Here is a 22,360-nt window from a genome sequence, read left to right as displayed (position 1 = left end):
CTCCTACATCATGTAAAATGCCCACCAACAGTGTCTCCTGGAATAAATTTCAGTTTATTGGCCCTCATCTAGTGCATTCTTGATCTCAAACACCAGTTCAGTACATCCACCAGCTCACGCGAATCTGCTGAAAAGGAGAAATGGGTGTCATTAGTTTACTGATGATATCTCATTCCACATCCCCAGATGACCTCACTCAGCAGTTACATGTAGAATTAAACAGCATAGGTGACAGAGTGGAGGTCTATGCCAGAAGAGAACAATTGTGACCCAGCATCACCTTGTGGAACCAACCACCCAGGTGGGAATGGAATCACTGAAACACAGTGTCCCTGTATGTCAGACAGCCATCCCCCAAGGATACTGTGGTTGATGGTACTCAAGAAAATAGAAGAGCAGGAGAATTAACAGGGTTATACTCTTCCGGCCCTTCTCTTGGCATAACGACATACATCAGGGTCACCAAGGCAGTTTCAGTAACAAATCTGAGTTGCAAACCAGACTGAAATGGATCTAGAGCAGGGGTTCTCAACCCTTTTGGGCCCAGTTTAAGAAACTGTCATGGACACCACAAAATAATAATTTCAATGAAGAAAAGGTGGCGATGCTCAGAACCCCATCCAAACAACAGGTAAAACCCCAATGCCCCTCCAACACAAGCAAGCCCCCCACCAGGCCTCCAAATCCCATTAAAAAATTGGGTGGGGCAGGGGGCTTTGGTGGACACCAAGGAGAGGTGTCAGAGAGTGCCGTCATCCAAGAATATCTGGAGTTGTATGCCCACTGCAACCGCAACCTGAAGCATCCTGTTCCAAATGGGAATACTTGTGGGCCAATGGCTAGAAGAGTCTTCCAGGTCTAATGAAGGCTTTGGCTGAGTTGGGCAGTTCAAATTAGGGACTGCCACATGCTGGTTTGTTTTTCTCCTGCCCTTGCACCTTTTTCTTTAACAACAGCTTGACATGCAGAAATTAAATGGGTGAAGCTTTTCCAAGCAAGGAGATAAATGGTGGGTAAAGCTTCCCTTGCTTAATTTTTGTGTGTCGGGGGGTTGTTAGACAGCCAGTAAAAGGAGCAGGGCTAGTAAGAACAAGTTGGGAAACTTAATTTGACTTAGCACGCTAGAACAATGTGGCCCCTGAATTGAACTATAATGTGGCTATCCCAGTCTTATGGGGTCTCTGTCATGCTCAGCTTTTCAACCCTGAGTTATGCCAGTGCCGGCACATTCCATGAAAAAGTCCCATAAGCTGTTACACAACCCATCTACCCACTTGTATTTACTTGTGGATTTTTTTTTTAAATAAACCCTCAATATATTTAATCTTTCTTGTGCCTGGCTGCATTTCCTTCCCTCCTGCTCTTCAAAGACTGGGCAGGGCATTGTTCCCAAGCTCAGCAGGCAGCCTGCAAAAGGACTGAGTGTCCTGTTCTTGATGCTTGCACAGACATGTCCTGCTACTCTCACTATCTCTGTTCTCCCCTCCCCCACCTGCACCTTTCTTGTAACATTTTAAAATCAGCAAACTGAAAACAAACATGGAGAACAAATACAGCATTTCCCAAACTTTGTCCTCGCTGGGAAATGGGTAGCTTTGCCCGTTCGGTTATGAGCGGACAGAACTCTCATGTGGCATTTCTATTAAGGGCATGCCTAGCAGAGCTTGGAAAAGTTACTTTTTTTGAACTACAACTCCCATCAGCCCCAGCCAGCTGGCTGGGGCTGATGGGAGTTGTAGTTCAAAAAAGTAACTTTTCCAAGCTCTGATGTCTAGTATCTCTCTAAGCAAGACCCAGGCTTCAGATACCTTGGACAGTGATTCCAAGGCACAGCGGGGCCTATACGGACACGGGTCAGGAGGAGGAACCCCACATTTCCTTAGACCAAGTCAAAGGGGCAGCAATTAATTGTCTGGCCTGAGGAAGACAGTCTCTTGCAGGACTTTGCCCCTAAGGCTAGAACCTCATAACCTCAGAGCACAAACCCTGTGCTACCAAGGCCTCCTGACTCACAGAGTACAAGGATGTACTGGAGTACAAGGATTTAAGGAGCTCTGGCCCTTTAAAAATTCTGGGACATCACCACTGAGGAGCAAGACTTGGGCACTCAGCAAGATTGCTTCATTCTGTAAGCTCCTATGTGGGCTCTGGCTGTAATTGAAGAAATGCCCACTCTAGTGGACGTCTCCCAGGTGCTGCCTATTCTCTGCAAATCTACCATTTTTTGCCGTTTGACACAGTGGTGGCTGGTGCTGATTGGGACTGGTAGGGAGGAAGGCTGAGAGACCCACAGTAGGCGGAACCAGGGGCAATGACAGGCAGAGCCAGAACCAATGAGAGGTGGAGCCAACTAATTCTAGTTTTGTCCCCATCCTCTTGAGTTCTACAAGGGGTGACACTGAGACTAAGCAGGAGGAACTTGACAGGCAGTGCTGTCACCCCTTGGCCTGGCTGAAAGTAAGAAGGCAAGCAGGTGGGGGCTGGCTGAGGGCAGATTGAGATTTGGTGGGGCAGTGCCCTACTTGTCCTAATGGACCAGCCTCCACTGCTTTGACAGGTGCGCTTTCTTGACTTGAAAAAGCCCAATGCTGGACTGGTGCAAAGGTCATTCTTTTTTATTTGAAAATGCCCCCAGTCAGCCAACAACACACACTAAATTGAAATAACATAATTAAGCAACAGAAAAAGTGTCAGATCATGTATTACCACTCAATTACCACTCAATTAATATCCATAAATTAATAAGATCGAGCACTAATATACTTACCATCAAGACCTAGAAACCAGGGGTAGCCAATGTAGTGCCCTCCATATGTTGTTGTATGCCAACTCCCATCAGCCCCACCCACCATGGTCAAAGATTATGGACATTATAGTCCAGCAACTTCTGGAGGCCTCAGGTTACCCATTCCTTCCATATAATATAGTGCCATGTTAAAGCACTGTGTGGAACCTCTTCAATTTCTGTTTCCAGCTAAGTGAGGAAAAGCAATGTCTTTGCAGTGCTACAAGGGTTGTAGTGTGTAAGCAATTAGACAATTATGGGTGGATGTAAGTTGCAACATGTCTAACAGTCTGCTAGTAGCTGGGCTATTTGAGAATTATTCTTCCTTCCCTGCCCCCTCCTCTTCACTTCCCAGCTGCTGTGGATTAAGAAGTCTTGCTTCCAATTTATGAACTCTTCTGTAATCCACCTTCGATGGATATATTAAACTCATCTCTGCCCTGTCCACCAGATCACTCCATAATATCATCAATGAAGCTGGAGCAGGAACAGAGAGAGAGAAGCATAATACTCTTCACAGTCTGTCAAGAGTCTAATACTCTTGCAGATCTGCCAGAGCCTTGTCTAAATAAAAAAATAAAGAAAACTTCTCAAAAATGCAGTTTATTCATCCACCAAGAACTATCACTTAAATATGAAGTTGGGATAATGTTCAGCTCCTTAAGGGTTTGCATCAGCATTTGTAGTAAACAGACCATCTTTGAAGGGACAAATAACATTTGGCCGGAGTGTGGATCTCAGGCCTCTTAGGATCACAAATCATAACAATGCTGCTCATAACCCTTTAATGCACTTGACACTTCCAGATGTTTAACATTTTAAAAAATATGATCAGACAATGCATGTTATGGAGGTTCCAAAATGAGATTCTGAATTATAATTCTGTCCTAAACTTTTGAAATAAACAAAAATATCTTGATTTAACTAAATATACTTGATAGCTATACTTGATTCAGTAGTGTGATTTAAGGCCGTAGTGATGGTTCCACCTCACTCACAATTTACTAAAATGTACTTTGGGTCCTGCCTACTTTTCGAAAGTATATCAGCCTCTGTGTACAATATCTATTTTCTCTGGTTGCTGGTGTGTACTTACATGGTAACTAAGGCCGTGTACACATTTCCAGCTTAAAATGCAGCAGGTTATTCTTCTCGATTTGGATGAAAGCTGGCTTGCGGAAAACCACATCAAAATGCAGTATTTCATAAGAAACAACAGGATAGATACAAGATAGATATGGATTGTGCATGATATCTGGATTCTCCAAGTGGCAAGACATGTGCCTCTCACAAAAGGACAGTCATGTGCCTCTCACAAAAAGTAGCATGGTAGCAATAGTGTTCAGTCCTTTTCTTCTGCCTCAGCTCTCCAGCCAAATGGCCTTGCCATTGTTGTGGCTCACATGGCCCAGCATGCTGAACCACCAGGAGTAGCTTGCTTGGTGAGGTGGAGCCATAGTGATAGCCTCCTGGCAGCAGTGTCACTGCTGCTCATTGGGACAGTGAAGGGCAAGGTCGATGCTGCACAATGGCACATTTACCAGCTGGACACCCCAAACCTCCCCCTGCCAGTCCTCCATTACCCAAGCACATATCCCTCAAGCCAGGGCCTTTTTAAAGCAATTTTCACTAAGGGGGAGATGAACTCAAAAGGGCACTTTAAAATCACATGAAAGGGCATTTTTAATCTTCATTTTAAATAATTAAGCACACATTTACTTAAATAAAGAAATGTCATGAAACATGTATTTTAATAGTAAATGACTGCAATTTAAAGAGATTTGTTATTTAAAATTTAACTAAAAATGTACAAAATTCTGATGTATTTGTTTATTTATTTTACAAAATCCCGCTCAGCCTAAGTCTCTGGAACAGACTGACATTATCTCCTGTCTGTGGTTAAAAGAAAGTGGACAACAGCAGGCCAAGGATCATAATAGGCTGTACCAATCCTATTCAGAGCTATGTTAAGCTGTGCATTAACTGCCTGTGTTTTGTTATCATACTTGTTCACATGCCATCCATAATAAGATTATGTAGGGACACAATTATTTCAGTTTGTGATGAGAAAGTTGCGTTTGCTGCCAGAAGGTTTTGCACCATGCCAAAAGTTATGGGCAATACCTGGCAATGACCCACAGACCCTAAATCACTTCCATGTGGGTGCTGCCAAGGCACTTTGGAATTGACTTGCCACTGCCCACACATGCTTCCTCTGTAATACACCATCTTCCCCTAGGAAGACTTTGGCACACTGACAGCATCACTCCTGTCTTCCCCAATTGTGTTGATGGCAGATCTTGGATAGCAGACCTTGCCCCGCACTAGGCTCCACCTGGGTGCTGGCCTGAACTTCCCCTGCCAGTCAGTGGTGGCTAATGAACTGGGGGTTGGGAAGATGATTTAATTTTAATTTCAGAAAAGCAAAACTTTTTCTCAGATTCATGTGCAGGAGAGTCTCTTGATCAGACACAAACCATATGGTACATACTAAACATGGGACATACTACATGACAACAGGAAAACTATACTTGCCTATAGGGAAGCTCAGGACTGTGGCTTCAGTGTGGGCAAGTACTGTCCTGGATTTCCCTATCAGCAAGTATGGTTTTGCTGGCATGTACTACTCTGTGTCTGATGTGATCCTTAATCAGCCCTTATATTGTCGGTTAAGTAGAACGGCAAGCCTCCACCAGCCCCATTGGGCCTGTAGTCTCCTAGACTTGAATTCTACAAAAAGTAGCAAGCCGACCTGGAATCAAAATTTCAATTCCCCCCCCCAGTGCACTCTAAGTGGAGAGTCCAAAAGAGCAACAGACTTCCTGAGCCAAAGCCTTATTCCATCAAGGTCCTTGAACCTCCACTTGCTTTTCCAACCTTCCTATCCTAAAGGGCAGAATTGCTGGGACAGAGGAAGAGTCTCAGCAAGGAAGCCTAATGGGAAATGGAATTCCTGACTCAAAGTTCCATTATAGACAAAAAATATATAATTAAAAACACAAATTTATTTTAAGTGTGGTCCTCTCTCTCTCTCTGAATTTGAAAGACCCCAAGATAATAACAGCTAAATAAATAGTGCTCATCCTTTAAAACAGGGATGGGAAACCTTTGGGCTTTCAGATGTTGCTGAACTACAACTCTCATCAGCCCTAGCAAGCATGGCCAGTGGCCATAACTAGGGTTGCCAGGTCTCCAGTTTTTGCCAGGAGATTCCAGGTTTTGGGAGTCCTCTCCAGGGCTACGGGTGAGTCACCTTAATCTCTAGATCCTTAGCTTTCATTTTAAAAAATTAAGCTTCTAGGTGGTCTGGTTCAAAAGATATAAACCAAAATGTCAGCCACACACACACACCTCAATTTCTGTCAGTACTGGCTGCTCTAATCCCTGCCCTTTCAGGTTTTTAGCCAATAAGTGAAGTCAGGGTTGTGAGTGACAAGATTTGTTAACCCCCAGGCAATGCCCAAACCCCATTTCAAGTTCTGAGAACAGTGTCCTTTTCCTGCTTGTCTCACATCAGGAATTCAGTAAATATATAGGTTTCAGCAGCATAAGGAGTACTTTCCCTGTACAGGATTGGGACTTGCTTCTGAGTACACATGCACTACAACAGAAGACCACAGCAGGATCTTGGTGGGCATACAAAGAGAACAATTTTAGTTATAATAAAAGTGTGCATGCAGTGTTTTTTTTTAATTACTTGCAAAAATAGCATATTATACATTTTATCTTTCAATTAATTTTTGAATAGAAGCTTTAAAAAGCGTACATGCTGCAGTGTTATACTTTTCTAATTAAGGAGTCAAACCAGTTTAAATTTTACTGCACTGTTGAAGAGGATAGTTAATTTGACTTATTCATAACTAGGGTTACCAGGTTCAATCCCTGAGACTGATCCTGTATCTTTAGGAGAAAAGAAAGTCAGCCAAGTGCAGGTGTTCTTGTAACCCTGTAATAGGAAAAACCACAAGGTGGAATTTTCCCTTCCCCCTGCACAACTTTTAAAGATACAAAAGACCTCTTGGTTGCCAGGCCCGGCCTCCAAGAGGTCTTTTGTATCTTTAAAAGTTGTGCAGGGGGAAGGAAGAATTCCACCTTGTGGTTTTTCCCATTACAGGGTTGCAAGAACACCTGCACTTGGTTGACTTTCTCTTCTCCTAAAGATACAGAATCAGTCTCAGGGATTGAACCTGGCAACCCTATTCATAACCTGTTTTGAAAACCTTCCCAATATGAAGCTTTTCTGAGAGTAAAGCTGCAATGCTAATTCCACATACCTGGGAATTAACCCCATTTAATTCAGTAGGACTTACTTTTGAGTAGACATGGTTAGGATTGTGCTGAAAATCAATGGGACTTTTGAGTGAACATAGAAAATAATTGTGTTGTAAATCTTTCTCTGATCCTTTTTTTAAAAGCAGTTAGGCAGGGCTTATTTAGGTGTCACTGCTTTTTTTTGGTAGGAAATTAATATATATAAAAAAAGTTCTGCAATGGCCAACTCATTTTGACAATAAACTATTATATGGGGTGTATATATTTTTACATCTCCAGTGTGTGTGTATATGGAGTATTTCCAACAATCCTGTGAGGTAGGGTTGGAAACCGAGGCAGCTCACAACAAGAAATAAAGCCATTTAAAACCCAATAACCATAAAACAAGCATAAAACAGTTGCAAAACAGCTTAAAGTGGCATGATTCTGAATTTTGGATTGGGTGAATGAAGTTCCTTATCACTGAATTGCACTCATATGCATGCTTCCCTGTTTGAGTAAGCCCCATTGAATACATTGGGACTTGCTTCTGAGTAAACATGCATAGGATTGCACTAGAAATATCTTTACAGGTTGTGTAAATAATAAATATATTTGACATTCATGCTTATATAAATACTTCATACTATGTCTTGATATGTATCTGATTTTACATTATGATTGTAAATTATTATTTACAAATTATTATTTCCTCTACATTTTAAGTGTGCCCTTCCTTTGGTGGTCATCGTCCCCCTCTGTTGTTTTCAGCCTGAGGGGCAGATTAGGCTGAGAGATGGTGCATAGCCCATGGTTACCCAGTAAACTTTGTAGCTGATCCATTTTAAAATTTAATTAAAATGATTTATATGCATGCAAAGTTTATGAAGTAATGCAGCTCCACATAATACATTTAAAGCACATCCAACTCTTTTTTAAAGCACATGACTTCTCTCAAAGAATCCTGGGAAGTGTAATTTCCCCCTCACAGTTATAGTTCCCACCACCCTTAACAAACTACAGCTCCCGTGATTCTGAGTTAGGATTCATGTCCTTCAAATGTATGTTGAATGTGCTTTAAATGCATAGTGTGGATCTGCCCTAATTTCTGTGCATTCATAAGTGAATTGAAAAGAACAGTTTTAAAATATATTTTTCTAAACAGGGGAGGGACTGTAGCTCAGTGGTAGGGCACATGCTTTGCATGCAAAGATCCCAAATTTGATCTCTGGAAATGACTATTGCCTGGAATCCTGGAGAGCCAATGCTAGTCCATGTTATCAGTACTGAGCTAGATGGTACCAAAAGGCCTGACTCGGTATAAGGTAGATTCCTTTGTGCCTAAAAGAGGAAAGAGACCCAAGGACCATAGTGACTCTGAAATTTATTTATGTACTTTATTTACAACATTTATATACTGCTTTATTGTAAAAAAAAAACTCAGTGGTATATAGAAGGAATCAAAACAATAAAATTATTGGCAAAAACAGTTAAAGCCAGGTATTTAAAAACATTCAAAACAATAAAACTAACAATGAGTTAAGAACAGATTTTAAAAAAACAGATAAATAGCTTCTACATGCCTGGGTAGGCTTGCCTAAACAAAAATGTTTTTAGCAGGTGGCAAAATGAGTACAACGAAGCACCTGCCTAATGTCAATAGTCAGGGAGTTCCAAAGCGTAGGTACTGCCACACTAAAGGATCAATTTCTTACAAGGGCAGAACAAATACTATGTGTAACCCGTAACATGGAAAGCACACCCTTGACCTTGGCCTGATAGCAAATTGGCAACCAGTGCAGATTTCAGAGCAGATATATTATGTGCTGATAGCGTCTCCCTCATGTCAGCAATTATGTGACAGCATTCTGCACTAACTGCAGCCCCCATGTCAAGTTGTGCTGCATGGGGATTTCTGTGACCTTGGCTGACTGGCTGCCAGGATTTTTTTAGTTTTGGTTAGGAACCCTAAAGCTTCCCTACACCTTTCTTCATGAATTCAATAACAGCTTTCTCCCCACCCTGCAAAGCATATTTTGCAGCAGTTTAAAGTTTGTGGGGTAAACAGGATACATATCCAAATGTGTAGATGTGCTCTACCCACACTGCATTGCTTTCAGTAGATAGCACACTTTTGATATGTACCCAGATACACATCCAAGAGTGCATTCTACTGGCAGTAATGCAGTGTGCATAGATTTAGGCCTGCATTGCAGGTCCTAATCCATGAGGTGGCAAGCAGGTAGAAGGTTGCTTCCATCCACACACAGATCTTCTTAGCTGAATTAGGTGAGGAAGCATGAGCAGGGAATGGAGATAGGGTGGAAGGAAAACCTCCTCTTTGCCCTGTTCCTTTTCTCTTTGTAGAGTAGAAGAGAGATATATGGTAGAATGGATGCCAGTTATCGATATGACCCAGGGACCTACGTACATCAGGCTGCTGCCGTCGCCGCCTCTTGTGGTGGGAAGCCCCAGGCTGGCTGGAGCGGGGAGGAACTGCGGCGTCTCAGCAGGCCCGTTGTTGTGGCCTGGAGGATGTCAGTTCCTGTGATGATCTTTTGGCGTTTTCGGAGGCGGCTTGGAGGCCCGGGAAGCACCCCTGCAGCGGCTACCGCCCTTCAATACAACCTTCATCCACTTGCCTGATATCGGCGGCATTTACACTCTGGCCCCTTCACCGAGGCTTCTCTAAGAAGAACTGCTCTGTTAGTTTTGTTTTTGAGAGGCTGGTTGTTCCGCCCCTCTCCTCGCTGGAACTGCTGGATGCTGGGGTTGGGGGAGATGCCGGTTTTTGATCTTGTAAATGGACTATCTCCCACACTGGTTTTATGCCAGGATGGGAAGACTTACATCAGGAACTCCTATCTCTATCTCGGACCATACAGGCAAGAAGCCTATTATTGAAACTGAGTTGCCTCTACCTTGTTGTTTAGTTATCATTTATTGTTACAGTTTTTATTGTTTGCTTTCTGATATTCTGTTGTTTTATATGTTTTGTTATGTACATCGCTCAGAGTGGCTGGTAAATCCAGCCAGATGGGTGATTAATAAATCAAATAAAATAAATAGAAGCAAAATATATGAGCTGCACTTTTTTCCCAGGTCTGCACTTGTTTCTTCCATTAGCAAAGCTCCCAGTGGTTCTCAACACGGAATTGAAATCCTGATTATTAAAAGCTGATTGAGGCCTATAGGAGCTTCTCACTCCATTGATTTTAGCACTGGGCTTTTGGATCCTGGCCTTATTATAATTATCCCTCCTATTCTGAACAGCTGTTTACTAGATGAAGGCAGCCTTAATTGTGTATTCCAGAAATATCCTTCTCATTATTCACAATTTCATTTGTTGTCTACAATACAATAGGACAGTTGCAAGGTCAACTGCATGTTAATTTCTTCTGGTGCCATCTGGATTTGGGAATGCACGTTTGATTCCTATGTAGAAATAGTCAAGCCACAAATTTCCTCAATGCCCTAATCTGTTCTCCAATCCTTTTCATTCGTAGGGTGATATCCACTGTTAATCATAAAGTAAATCTATTGAAATCAGTAGGTCTACTCTTAGTATGACTTACTTGGATATCACCCATAATTGTCAAAATGTGGCAGCAATTTCTCTAGGGAGGCATACTCAGTTAGGAAAGGTACGAGCAGAGACAGAGGCCACATTCACACTTCATGGTTTACTATAGTGAATTGTTTATCATGAATGCAGAACCCGTTCCTGCTCCCCTGCTCCCCTAGTGCGAGCAAGAGCAAACCACCACAATCCCTGGCTTAGCACTATGTCCAAACTGGGAGTCATGGTTTGTTTTGCCCAAACAAACCCAGCCTTGTGGTTAAGCTCTCTCCACATTAAAAAGACAGAGGAGGAACTAGCATGTTCATGTGGACTCAGTACACAGTAGTGTGGTTCACTGTGTTGTGCACCATTCTCTTGGTGATCCTTACAACTACCCAGTAAGGTAGGCAAGCCAGAAATTATTTTTCCTTATACAACAGAGGAGGAGGTTGATAACAGCTTTTTAGGTCAACACATATTAGGCTAGCATGTGAAAAGGACATGGAACTGCTTCATCATACATCTTGCTTTTAACTCTCAGCTTGCATTTACTGGACCACTTCAAAGTTGCCAAGAATGTCTGGAAGGAAAAAAACTGTACACAACAAACATTGGCTTAGAATTCCAAGCTGAGCCTGTGATGTAGTCACATGACCTTTTCACCACATAACAAATTCAGCCCAGATCCGCTTAGCACATTAACTTTTCACTCAGAGAGTTGAAAAATGTGTAGAGGGACAGGGGGATGTACATCTCTGCCTCCAATACACCAATACATGCAAGTTCCTCCGAGACCTTCAAACGTTGAGTGCAAAGGTCTGAAGGGGACTTCTACACGTGTGCCTGAACTCGCTTAGAAGTCTTTGTGTGTTTGGAAACCCTCATCGCGCAAGTGTTTAAGTGTGTTCAGCTGAATTTATGTAGAATCAATGCATGAAGATCTGAGAAAGGCCTCCACATACGGGGACACTTGGGGGGAGTTACATGTGTGTCCCTTTACACACTCTTAACCCATGTGTGCTCAGGTGAATATCTGAAGAGAGCTAGTGTCAGGGTGTACCTCTCGGTCCCTTCTGTGAATTGTACCACAATTAACTATTCAATACAATGCAAGAAAGATCTGTAGGAACTGAGGCTTCCTCTACATGAGAGGATTGAACAGACACTCTTCTCTCCCAGGCAGCAGAGTGGGCAGAGCCAAAGAATCTGATTGACTCCTGAGGTTACATGCGGAAGAGCTGTAGCCATGCTGGCCTTTAGGAAAAGTTTTTTGGTCTATTTACTAATTGGGCTTGCCGAGTCTCAGGACATGGGGAGGAGGAATTGTTCAAGGGTATGGTGTGGATCTGTCCCTATTTGTAGGTGTGGGAAGGCCTACTTTGGTGCCGTGGGAAATGATTAATAGCCTTGAGTGACCATTTTAAATGACATGGTTCTAGTGATGCTAATAGCAATGTGTTGGTTAGTAATTAGGGTAAACTAATAGAATTGTAAATGGGATATGGCAATGTATTTCTTGACTTGATGTTCTTTTCTGATGGCATCCCAGCACTGGTATGATATTAGAGGAAGGTTTGTGGAGTATTTGATTGAGTTACATAAAATAAGCTGTCACAAAGATTTGGTTTGCTAAAGAAACCTACTGCTTGTTTTCCTGTCCCATAGGATAATTAATGCAAACGAGACGTCATTTTGTTGTAATCCAGCAGCCAGGCTCCAGGAACAGATGTTTTATTGTTACCACAGAACTTAAAACATACACCAAGCTTTTTATTTGTGACGAAGTTATCCTCAGTTCCTCTCCCTCAAAGCTGCTTAACCAATGTGTTAGAGTAAACAGATCCTAGGAACAGCCTGACATGAAAACATTTATGTACAGAATGACACCTTATCCCATGCTCTGTGAAAAAGACTCAGTATTTGTCTGTTGTTCAAAAGGCTTAAATTCTTTGGATGGATGGTGTTTTGAGTATATTCAGTGGTTTGGATAGGCACATTTGCTGGGACTCTGGCAATATTATTTATTTATTTGTTTGCTTTTCTAGATTGCTTTTTAACCCCAAACAATGAATCTATAAAGCTTGTGGGTATGTGCATACGCATGTATATAATGCACACACTGTTAACGTTATAAAGCACATAGTACATTAAAGCTACTGTATCAATTATTGCTAGGTGGTTATATCTTCAGTTGTGTATGTGTGGCTATTGTATGAGAAGCACTGTTTTCTCAGTCTCGCCTGATGAAAGGTCTCAAGAAATAACTCACCTGGTTTTGTTAGCTGACTGTTCTTGGAGATGTTTTTCAACCAGGAGATTATCAGATCCTTTCTGGGCATTGGTCTGCTAAAAAACAACAGGTATTGGTCATTGGACACTCATGGAAATTTCCTGGATGAAGCAATTGGCTGATCTAAGAATGCCAAAGATATTGTTTTTATATTTAAATAAACTGTTATGGGTTCCCCTAAATGCAACTGATAACCAGCAAAAATAATCAATAGCATTTGTTTAGGACAGAGGGACAAGAGTCACTGGGAAAACTTTGACATGGATTTCCCATGTATAAAGAAATATTACAAAGCAGCTATGCTGACACATTTGAAAGTGTGGTTCCAGCCAGATAGACCGTTAGTTCTGGAACAAATTAATGTTTCAACAGACTTTAAAAAATACTCTTTGGCATTGTAGTCAATTTGATAAAGAGCTGATTTAATCAAATCCTTGCACTAAAATTTTGATTAATACCTGGAATAGATTTAAACAGAAATTCAGTTGAAGATTATTGCCTCTTGCAGCTTTATAATGAGGAAAGAGAAAAAAGCTAAGGTAGGTAATGTATGTTTATGGAAGGACTACAGATTGAGTGTAGAAAATTATTTAAAGATGGAACTTTAAAACCCTATAATAAGTTTGCCCCTTGAGAAATGACAGAGTTCAAAAAATGTAATGCTGAAAGATCATATAAGAAAATGATTAAGCAAATTACAGAATTATTATGGATATTGGTATATCAATCAATACTTATCAACTTAAAATGGGTAAGAGACTTGGGACATGGGATACCATCAGCTACCTGAAAATGGCTCCAGCAAACTGTTCCATAACAAACTATTAGTATGAACTTGAAAGTTTTTATAAATTTATTCTTCAGTGGTATTTGATACCTTCAAGACTCAATTGTGTTCCTTGGAAATCAAGAATGCCGGAAATGAAATGCCAATATGTATCATATATTCCAGTCCTGCCCTAAAATAGGAACATTTTTGACATACATAATAAAAGAAATGAGACCATAACAGGGTACAAATTATCAGTCAATCCATTAGTACTTTTATTTGGTCATCTCATGTTAAATATTTAATCCTATCAGATGACAGAGAAATGGTAATACATCTTTTAACAGCCGCTTATAACTGGAGGAAAATCAGGATTCCAACATTAGAAGATTGGATTTTTAAAGTTAGGATGTGGTCCGTAGTCAAAGCAAAGTAAGGTAGACAACCTAATAACCTTTTTATTGAGAAATTGAATGTTTTTGTTATGTACTGGTGTACCAAAGTGCAAGAAAATGCTGACCTGGATGTAGTATTGTGAACACTGTGAAAAAGGTTTAAATTAATTTAATATTTAATATTGATCAGCTTGTATTTTACGATATATACATATATCTTATTTTTCTATTTTTTAAAATTTGCTGTTATTATATTGAAATCTGAAAATAAATAATAGCCATCATCACTACCACTGCACACATTTCTGAACCCACAAGGGCTTGAAACATGTTTAAACAGAGCTTGTCAGGATGCCAAATTTCTTGTATTCTGTACTTATGTAATAATCCTGTAGGTGCACAGGTGTAGGTGTGCAGGAACAAACAAAATCCTATTTGTCAACATTGTGCCTAATAAACATCAGTAAGATGCTTAATAAACAACACTGATAGGAGTCTTTTCTGCTGTGGAACAGCAGTGAGATCTGATAGATTTGTTCACTTGGTCATCTTTCTTCTTCATCAAGCTTTCTGTGGCTACAATATCACAAATTGTACCACTGTGTTAAGTGTATTCATTTTTATTAATGTGTTTGTTGTTTTTTGTGTTACTGGAAGCTGCTTTCAGTACCATCGGACAAACAATGTTTTCACACAGCACCCTTAAAGTTACATTTGAGACCCTCTAGCAGTGTGTGTATCTTGAAGGAGATAATTTAGAAAATAATTGTGTGTTCTGTCTGAGGATGTAGGATTTACAAATGTGTTAGAAAAAAGCAGCAGCGTTTAGCCTTCAGTCTGAAAATGCCCTAAGGGTGAAGTAACAGGCAGGGCATCATGGCATTTTTGCTGGGCAAGGATCTGTATCTCATATGGCCTCCTTTATCGGACTATCCATGCTTCTGGGTAGAGCTTGGATTTGTCAGTAACCCCAAGAACAGGATTGGCCCTTCAGTGAACATTTTGTAACTGGTCCAGTTCCAAGAGAGGAAATACAGCATTGCAGAAGGAATAGAAATGGAGGAGGGAGAAGTGGCAAGAGAACAGAAGGGTACAACTCTCACTCGCACAAACATCCTCGTGGTAACAATTGCACCATTGGCTAAGAGCCATTTGCTGTTGTTTTTTTGGGTCCATCTCTTCAGTGCAAACAAACTGATCTTGTTTTCCTGGAGACTGCAGCTGCTGCCTCTTTCCCTCTCCCCACAAACACACCCACCCAAATCTTCTACTAATTTCTTGGCTCCACTGCAACTCTCATGAAGTAATAGGTGGATGGAGTGGTGGTGTTTTGAACTGGGTGATAGTGACAACCAAGGCTGAAAGAACAGACTGCTCCCACATGATGCTGACATCATCCTAGCTGATGACATTGCTGGGACATGCGTCTGCCATCCCAGCTGTTGATTCCAGTATTTGCAAGGGAAGGGCTTGGACAGAGAAAGGCATTCTAAAGATTCCAAGCCACAGTTTTATTAACCTTCCCATCCTCTAGGATCAGCTATAAATAAGTCAGCAAGCCCAGGCAAGAGTGACAGCAAGTTCTGCAGAGAATCAAGCTTTCTGCTCATGCTGACCACTTTATGTACAAATCAAGACCTGTACAGTGACCTATACAATTATTTTTTTCCTGACTTTCTACCTTCAGGAAACCTCTCCCACATCAATTCGTATGCGGAGGAACCTCTGTAGGTCTCCTATGAATCTTGTCCAGGTTGAAGAGAATTCTGGGCCATGATCTAGGGCAGGAGTGGGAAAATGTTTTCAGCCCAAGGGCTGCATTCTCTTTTGGACAACCTTCTGGGGGCCACATGCCAGTGGTGGGTGGGGAAAAGCAGGCAAATCAATGAATGTGAAGTTTCCCTTTGTAGAGTAGGCTAACTTCTACACACACTTGCACGTCCTTCTCTATCCTCCTTCCAAACAAGCAAGATATATTATCGGAGCTCAGGGACACTTTCCAGCCACACAAACAAATTCAGGATGTGAAGCATGGCTAGTGAGAGGTATGGCCTGGTGAGAGTTGCATCTGTTGCTACTGGAGAAAATGGAGATTCCTTAGAACACATTTTGAAAATAACTCATCAAAGCAAAAAAAAAAAAAAAAGTATTCCTACTGCTTGTTTATGGGGTTGAGGGATTTTAATTAGAAACAACTGCCAGCTCAACATAAAATGGATCTCTTTTGTGCTTCATTCCAGGCCTGAAGTATAACAGGCTGGAAGCTGGGTCCTCCATTTACCAAGAGATAGCGGTGGAGTGTTTAGTGCATGTTTTTTAGGGTGACAGTTTGCTTTTATCACATCTGATGTAGTGGGCTCTTGCCTATGAAAGCTCATGCCACAATAATTTTTAAGAGCTACAGCTCTTTTTTTGCTATGAGAGACTAACAAATGCTTGGGTGAAGAAAGCCATAATATCAAAAGAGAAACAGCACCAAATTCTTCACTCCCCATTGTGCACTCAGCTTCCTTTCATCTTTGCAGTGTGCCTGGCAGTTGTATATAACAATAAATCGAAGGCTGGTTAAGCTGTCAGTCTTGCCCATCTGTCACTTTCAGCTGGATGCCTGACTGTTTTTTTTTTAAGTGCATGTACACTTCAAGTTGATCCCAACTCATGGCGACCCTATGAATAGGGTTTTCATGGTAAGTGGTATTCAGGGGGGTTTACCATTGCCTTCCTCTGAGGCTGAGAGGCAGTAACTGGCTCAAGGTCACCCAGTGAGCTTCATGGCTGTGTGGGGATTCAAACCCTGGTCTTCCAGGTTGTAGTCCAACACCACATTTATTGATTTATTCATATATATTCATATTTGTAAACAACAATAACCCACAAACAGTAGGAATGCGGAGATATTCTGGGAATAGGAGAGGGAAGTGGGTTCATGAGGTCACAAGTGATAGCCAACAAGAGCCATCACAGGCAGATCATTCTTATGAAAGCTATAACATGTTGAAAATTGGCACATAACTTTTTTTTTAAAGAGCTTAGCTTGGAACAGAAGCAGTAAGCCTGTTCAGAAAGAAACAAAACTGTTTCTACCAGTCACACCAGTACATTTGACACACCCCTATACTACTAGGATTTGAGTGTGTTATGGTAGATTGTGAGTTTAAAGGATACCTCAGCTGTCAAAGGATTGGAAAACACAGCCTTGCTGTCCGAGACAAATCTCCTGACTTCTTCTTTATTATTATTTTTTATTTTTTGTTTAAAAACCCCTTTTAGTCTAGTCATCTTATCTTGAAATTTCTCTTGAATATTTCAGTATCTGTCCAGCTTGCAATAAGCCTTGCCACACAACAACCCACAGACTTTCCTCTTTTAAAACACACATGTACATACAAAAGCCATCCTGGCTGGTGAAGTCACCCTTGTTAAAAATGTTCAGAGCATTCCTAGTTCACAATAACAGGCGAGCAACACTTAAGCAAGCAGTTTCTTTGAAGGGGGAATGCAAGTGACATAGAGATCAAAACTTCTGTGTCCTCCACAAATACCTCTTGGCCTCATGCAAAGAGCCACAAATGAGATTTCCTTCAGAGAGAGGAGAAATCAAGTTAGGAACAACAAGCCAGTTAAATTCCTCTGCTGACCAGCTCAGGATGCAATGATGTCAGTTTGCATCAGACCAGCCACAAGAGGGGAAGGGAAACGGGAGGGACATGTTTGTTCTTCAGCCAGGCAGCTATTTCTGACCAGAAGTAATGAAGTGTATAGATGTCGGGAATGTTTTACCAAGGCAATATTAGTGGTGGGAGTTACTAGGAACAGGGTGGAGGCTTGAAGAGATTCTCTGGTATGAGTCATCAGAAAACTGGACTTAGATCTTCCTAGGCTTGCAGATCATCAGGCCCGTCATCACCAACACAATAACCTCTCCCCACAAAGTTTATGAGCAGTCCTCTAGCCAAGCTGTTGAAGTGACACACACATAGATTTGTGCACCAGGGCCTCTAGCCAAGAAGCTGAAGTGGCATACATACAGGCTCACACACAAGGCCTCTAGCCAATAAAATGTTGAAGTGACACACAGGTTCACACACATCACGATTTTCCTGCTCTGGGCTTCTTGTCACATGTACAGAAATGTAATATTTCTACTGAGGGGCAAAAATTACATTCTTTTTTAGAGCCAAAAGTATAGAGGGAAGCTAACTTTTGCTAATAGAGCAGTATGTTATTTATACATCTGGCTTTCTTGGTTCAAATAGTAGAATTTGCATTTTAGAGCAATTAAAATTATGGCATTGCAGGCTGAGCACCTCTGAGCATGTGCAGGATGCCTCCGCACTTATAATTACTGTAAGAGCCAGGTTCCCTTTCATATATGCAAATTTCCTTCAGAGAAAGGAACTCTTTCTGTTGCTTTCTGTTTAAAACAAATCATAGAGGAAAGAGGGGAATTCAAACACTGAACATACAAATCCGCCTGCTTCTGAGTTTACAATCTTTAGTGTTGGCGAGACCAGTAATATTTTATTTATTTAACAAATGTATGCCCATCATTCCCTGGTCCTCCTGTCATCCACCCCCCCCTTCCCTTACTTGCTGTGTGGGGCATTCACAGAGCCAGCCCAAGCCATTTTGCCACCTGAGACAGAATAACAAATGTACTTCAAGAGAAAGAAAGCCAGTTACTGGCTCAGCCAGGGATGCTGCCATGTGGACAACTGGCCAGCAACTGGGGTTCCTCATGTGGCTAGCTTGGGCTGAAGCTAATACAGGAAGGAAAGTCTGGCAACCACTGATAAGTACTCCACATTTGGCAAGCACATTGGCTCCCCCCCATTTTTCTCCCTTCAGGAGGGAGTGGGGGGCAGCTGGTGGCAACAGAAGGTGGAACTTGCCAGCAGCAGCAAGAGAGTTGACAGGCATCCAGCATGTGGGTGGCTATTATTGTTGTTGTTGCTGTTGTCCACCTGCCCTTCACTCAAAGGTCCCAGGGTGGGTTATGTTAAAAATAACCTAAAATCATACAAAAATAGGGTGGGTCCTAAAAATATACTCCTCAGGTGGATGGCTGTGTGTGTGAGAGAGAGACATAGACCAGCAGAAGAAGCCAATGGCGGTGGATAATCAGTTGGGGACAGACCTGTGGGTGGCTGTGATGGGCCACTGGTCCTGTGCTGGCCCCAGGCCACACCCAGGCAATGACTCCTGAGGAGACCTTAGTTGGATACTGCCTGGAGCAGCCTTTCCCAACCAGTGTGCCTCCAGATGTTGTTGGACTACAATTCCCATCTTTCCTGACCATTGGCAATACTGGCTGAGGCTGATGGGAGTTGTGGTCCAACAACATCTGGAGGCACACTGGTTGGGAAAGACTGGCCTGGAGACTCCACCTTTGGGAAAAGAAGAGTGGGGCACTCTTCCTCAGCTGTCTCAGCCGTTTTGTTTTAGGCAAAAGGAAGTGAGTGAAAGCAGGGAAGTTATAAATGGTCTCAGAGAGAGGAAAAGAGGAGAAGGGGCCTTTTGAAGACACGGAGGAGGCTGGGGAAGTTGGGTAGCTGTTGAGGCTGTAGGAAGGTGGTTTTACCTTCTTTCATCAGGCTGTTCCCTGAAGACTTGTTGGATGTGGCCAAAGCAGGAATACCAGAAGCCCAGGATTACCTAAGTCCCCTGGTGAGCCATGGGAGTCCTTGATTTAAGTTTGCCAAGGGCATTGAGTCAGAAGACTCCTGTCTGCATTCCGGAGAACCTCCTCTGAAATGCTGAAGCAGCCCTGAGAAGGAAAAGTCTGCTAAAGGATGTGGAACTGGAAGGAATTAGGGCCTTCACCAGAAAATGTGAAGTAACATTTCTGCAATAAAGCTGGATCGGCAATTAAATAAATGTGAAATGGTGCCTTTATTTTGACCTTCTTGCCAAGTGGGCCCCATGGCAGGTATACAGCAGAGTCCCTATGATATGCCCCTTCCCCAAGGAAATAGGATGGTGGTGGAGAATGTAGGCATGGGGCCCTATGCCCGCTCCTGAGATTACTTTCTTGTGTGGTTTACCGAGCAACAAGAACAACTCATGAGGCAGATGACAGACCAGCCAAACAAAACTTGAGCAAATTTGGGTGGGTTTGTGAACTCTGGGCAGAAGGAAAATCCCTTTCCTCTCTGGAAGGAAAACATTGTTAACATCATTTTTCTTGGTTTTCCCCACCTTTATAATCTACAGCAGACACATGTAACCTCTCATCCAAATCTAAACCAAGGCTGACTCTGCTTAGCCACTCCAAACAGCCTGTTAGTCAGGTTTTTAAGAAGACTGACAATTGGTTCCATCTGTGCATGTGTTATGTTATCATAGACTCTAATGTTAATTTTCTTAAATTAATTAAAAATCAGCCATGCTTTAAAAACTTTTAAATCACTGAAGATGATTATCTGAATATGGGGCAAGGTCAGTAATAGGATTACAGGTACACTATGATCATGTCTGATTTTTAATGGATTTCAAAACGTTATGTCAACATCTCAGAAAAAGTCCTCTAAGCTTCTGGATTTTTTTACTGTCTTTTAATTTAACCTGCGGATTTTCTGTGGGTTTTTTGTGTGTTGTTGTAAAAATCATAAGAGGGCTGTTATGCAAGTGTTTCTGAGCTCAAGACTATTCGTTTTGTAAGATTTTGTTTTGAAATGTGGTTGTGGGAAGTAGCAGAACGACATTGGAGGGGAATTTTCAATTTAACATGGTAGAATGTGAAAAATTCATACTGGCTATGTATACAACCACTACCATGGGTCTATCATTTAGTTTTGTTGTTTTGTAGATTTTTGCAGGAGGCTCAAGATCCAAAATTTCATCATTGGTCATCAGTAGACAAGCCATTAAGGTGATTCATTTATCATGGGGGAAATTCCCTGTTCAGCAGTCACACAGGGCTGTGCTACATATAGGCTCAGAGCTGTTCAAGAACTACAACAGGAGGAGTCAGATTAGAGTGGCAGAAGGGATAGTATTAGAACCCACAGCATTCAGCTCTAAGAGATGAATTGCTCGGCCAACAGTACAGTGTCAGTAACAGAGCACATGCTTTAGATGCACCAGTTCCTAGGTTCAGTCCCTGCATCTCTAGCCTATAGGGCCCCATATAGTAAGAATCAGATAGACCTGTACTTCACACCTTGGAGAGCTACTGGCTGCTGATCAGAATGGGCAGTACTCAGTTAGATGGATCATTGGTCTGACTTGGCATCAGGCAGCTGCATTATGTTCAACTACAGGCAGGCTTTCTCCCAATTTCACCTTTTGAGCTTGGTGTACCATTCATCCCAATCCAGCCCTGAATGCCTTCCTTATCTAGTCCAAGCTGATAGGACATTCCGGCACCCTGAAAGTGTCTGCATTCAGAAGGACCATGCACAAGGAACAGCTAATAGGCAGCACTGATGTTGTTACTTACAGGATGGCTGTTGAATCCTGTCTACTGCATTTGCTGCAGCATATCCTCTGTATGGAGGGTTCCTGGGATCCTAACTTATGTCAGACTCTCTGCCATCCATGGACTGTAGGAAGACAAATCCCACATGTGACTGTGTGGCAACCCTGTCCAAGCTGCATGCTTCCTCTTTTCTGAGAACTGCTGATTTAATGGCCTATGAAAGGAACTTTTCTTTTAAAACCTTGATTTTTTTAGTTCTGTAGCTGCCTATGTTAGAAGCTAATTTTTCTGACCACATTGGGGGAAAAACTGAGACAGGATTTACATTACAAGACCAATATGGTGGCTTCTCTCTCATGGTCTCACCTCTTCATGGGTGGAGACAGAATCATGTCTGAAGGAGCTTCCTTGTGCCACAGTTAGGTGCCAGTCTGGTTCTTCCCACATAACTTTGCCATTCCTTTTTTAATTTATAAAAAATACTTATATTCCACAATTGCACTTTAAAAGAAGTCCAAAGGAGTGAACAACAATTATATATACAATAAAAACCAAGATCCAAGATTACTGGTTAACTGTAACAATTTATTTTGCCTTTGTCTGTGTAAGCCTGGTGACAGAGAAAAGTTTTCAGCAACAAGATTCTGGCCTATAAGGCATTAATAAGGCATTAATGGAGCGTGCCAGCTTACTGGTTGGGAAGAAAATTATAGTTGCCGGATGGTTTCAATATGATGCATCTTAAAATCCCCCATCCATGGACAAAAAACTTGTGCTACTGCATATCATTTTGTGCATTATTCTCAAGGATGGTGCTACCCCATTGTTATGGGTGTTGTGTGTGGGTGGAATTATTTTGGGTGCTCCCTGGTGAGAGGAGGGAGCTGC

At 41.9% G+C, this 22,360-nt stretch overlaps 1 long non-coding RNA gene across 1 annotated transcript in view; it reads left to right on the top strand.

The window, feature by feature from the left end:
- The window catches only part of LOC133386816 (uncharacterized), a 28,567-nt gene extending 18,748 nt beyond the window's left edge, over positions 1 to 9,819 (top strand). Inside the window, exon 3 of the long non-coding RNA XR_009763305.1 lies at positions 9,404 to 9,819. This is a non-coding gene — a long non-coding RNA (uncharacterized LOC133386816). The remainder of the gene's footprint in view (positions 1 to 9,403) is intronic.
- Positions 9,820 to 22,360: the final 12,541 nt, after the last annotated feature.

The sequence above is a fragment of the Rhineura floridana genome, chromosome 6, assembly GCF_030035675.1.
Source record: "Rhineura floridana isolate rRhiFlo1 chromosome 6, rRhiFlo1.hap2, whole genome shotgun sequence".
NCBI classification, from domain to species: Eukaryota; Metazoa; Chordata; class Lepidosauria; order Squamata; family Rhineuridae; genus Rhineura; species Rhineura floridana.
The sequence above is the reverse complement of the archived record's forward strand: the minus strand, read 5'-3'. Positions and strand labels throughout refer to the sequence as shown.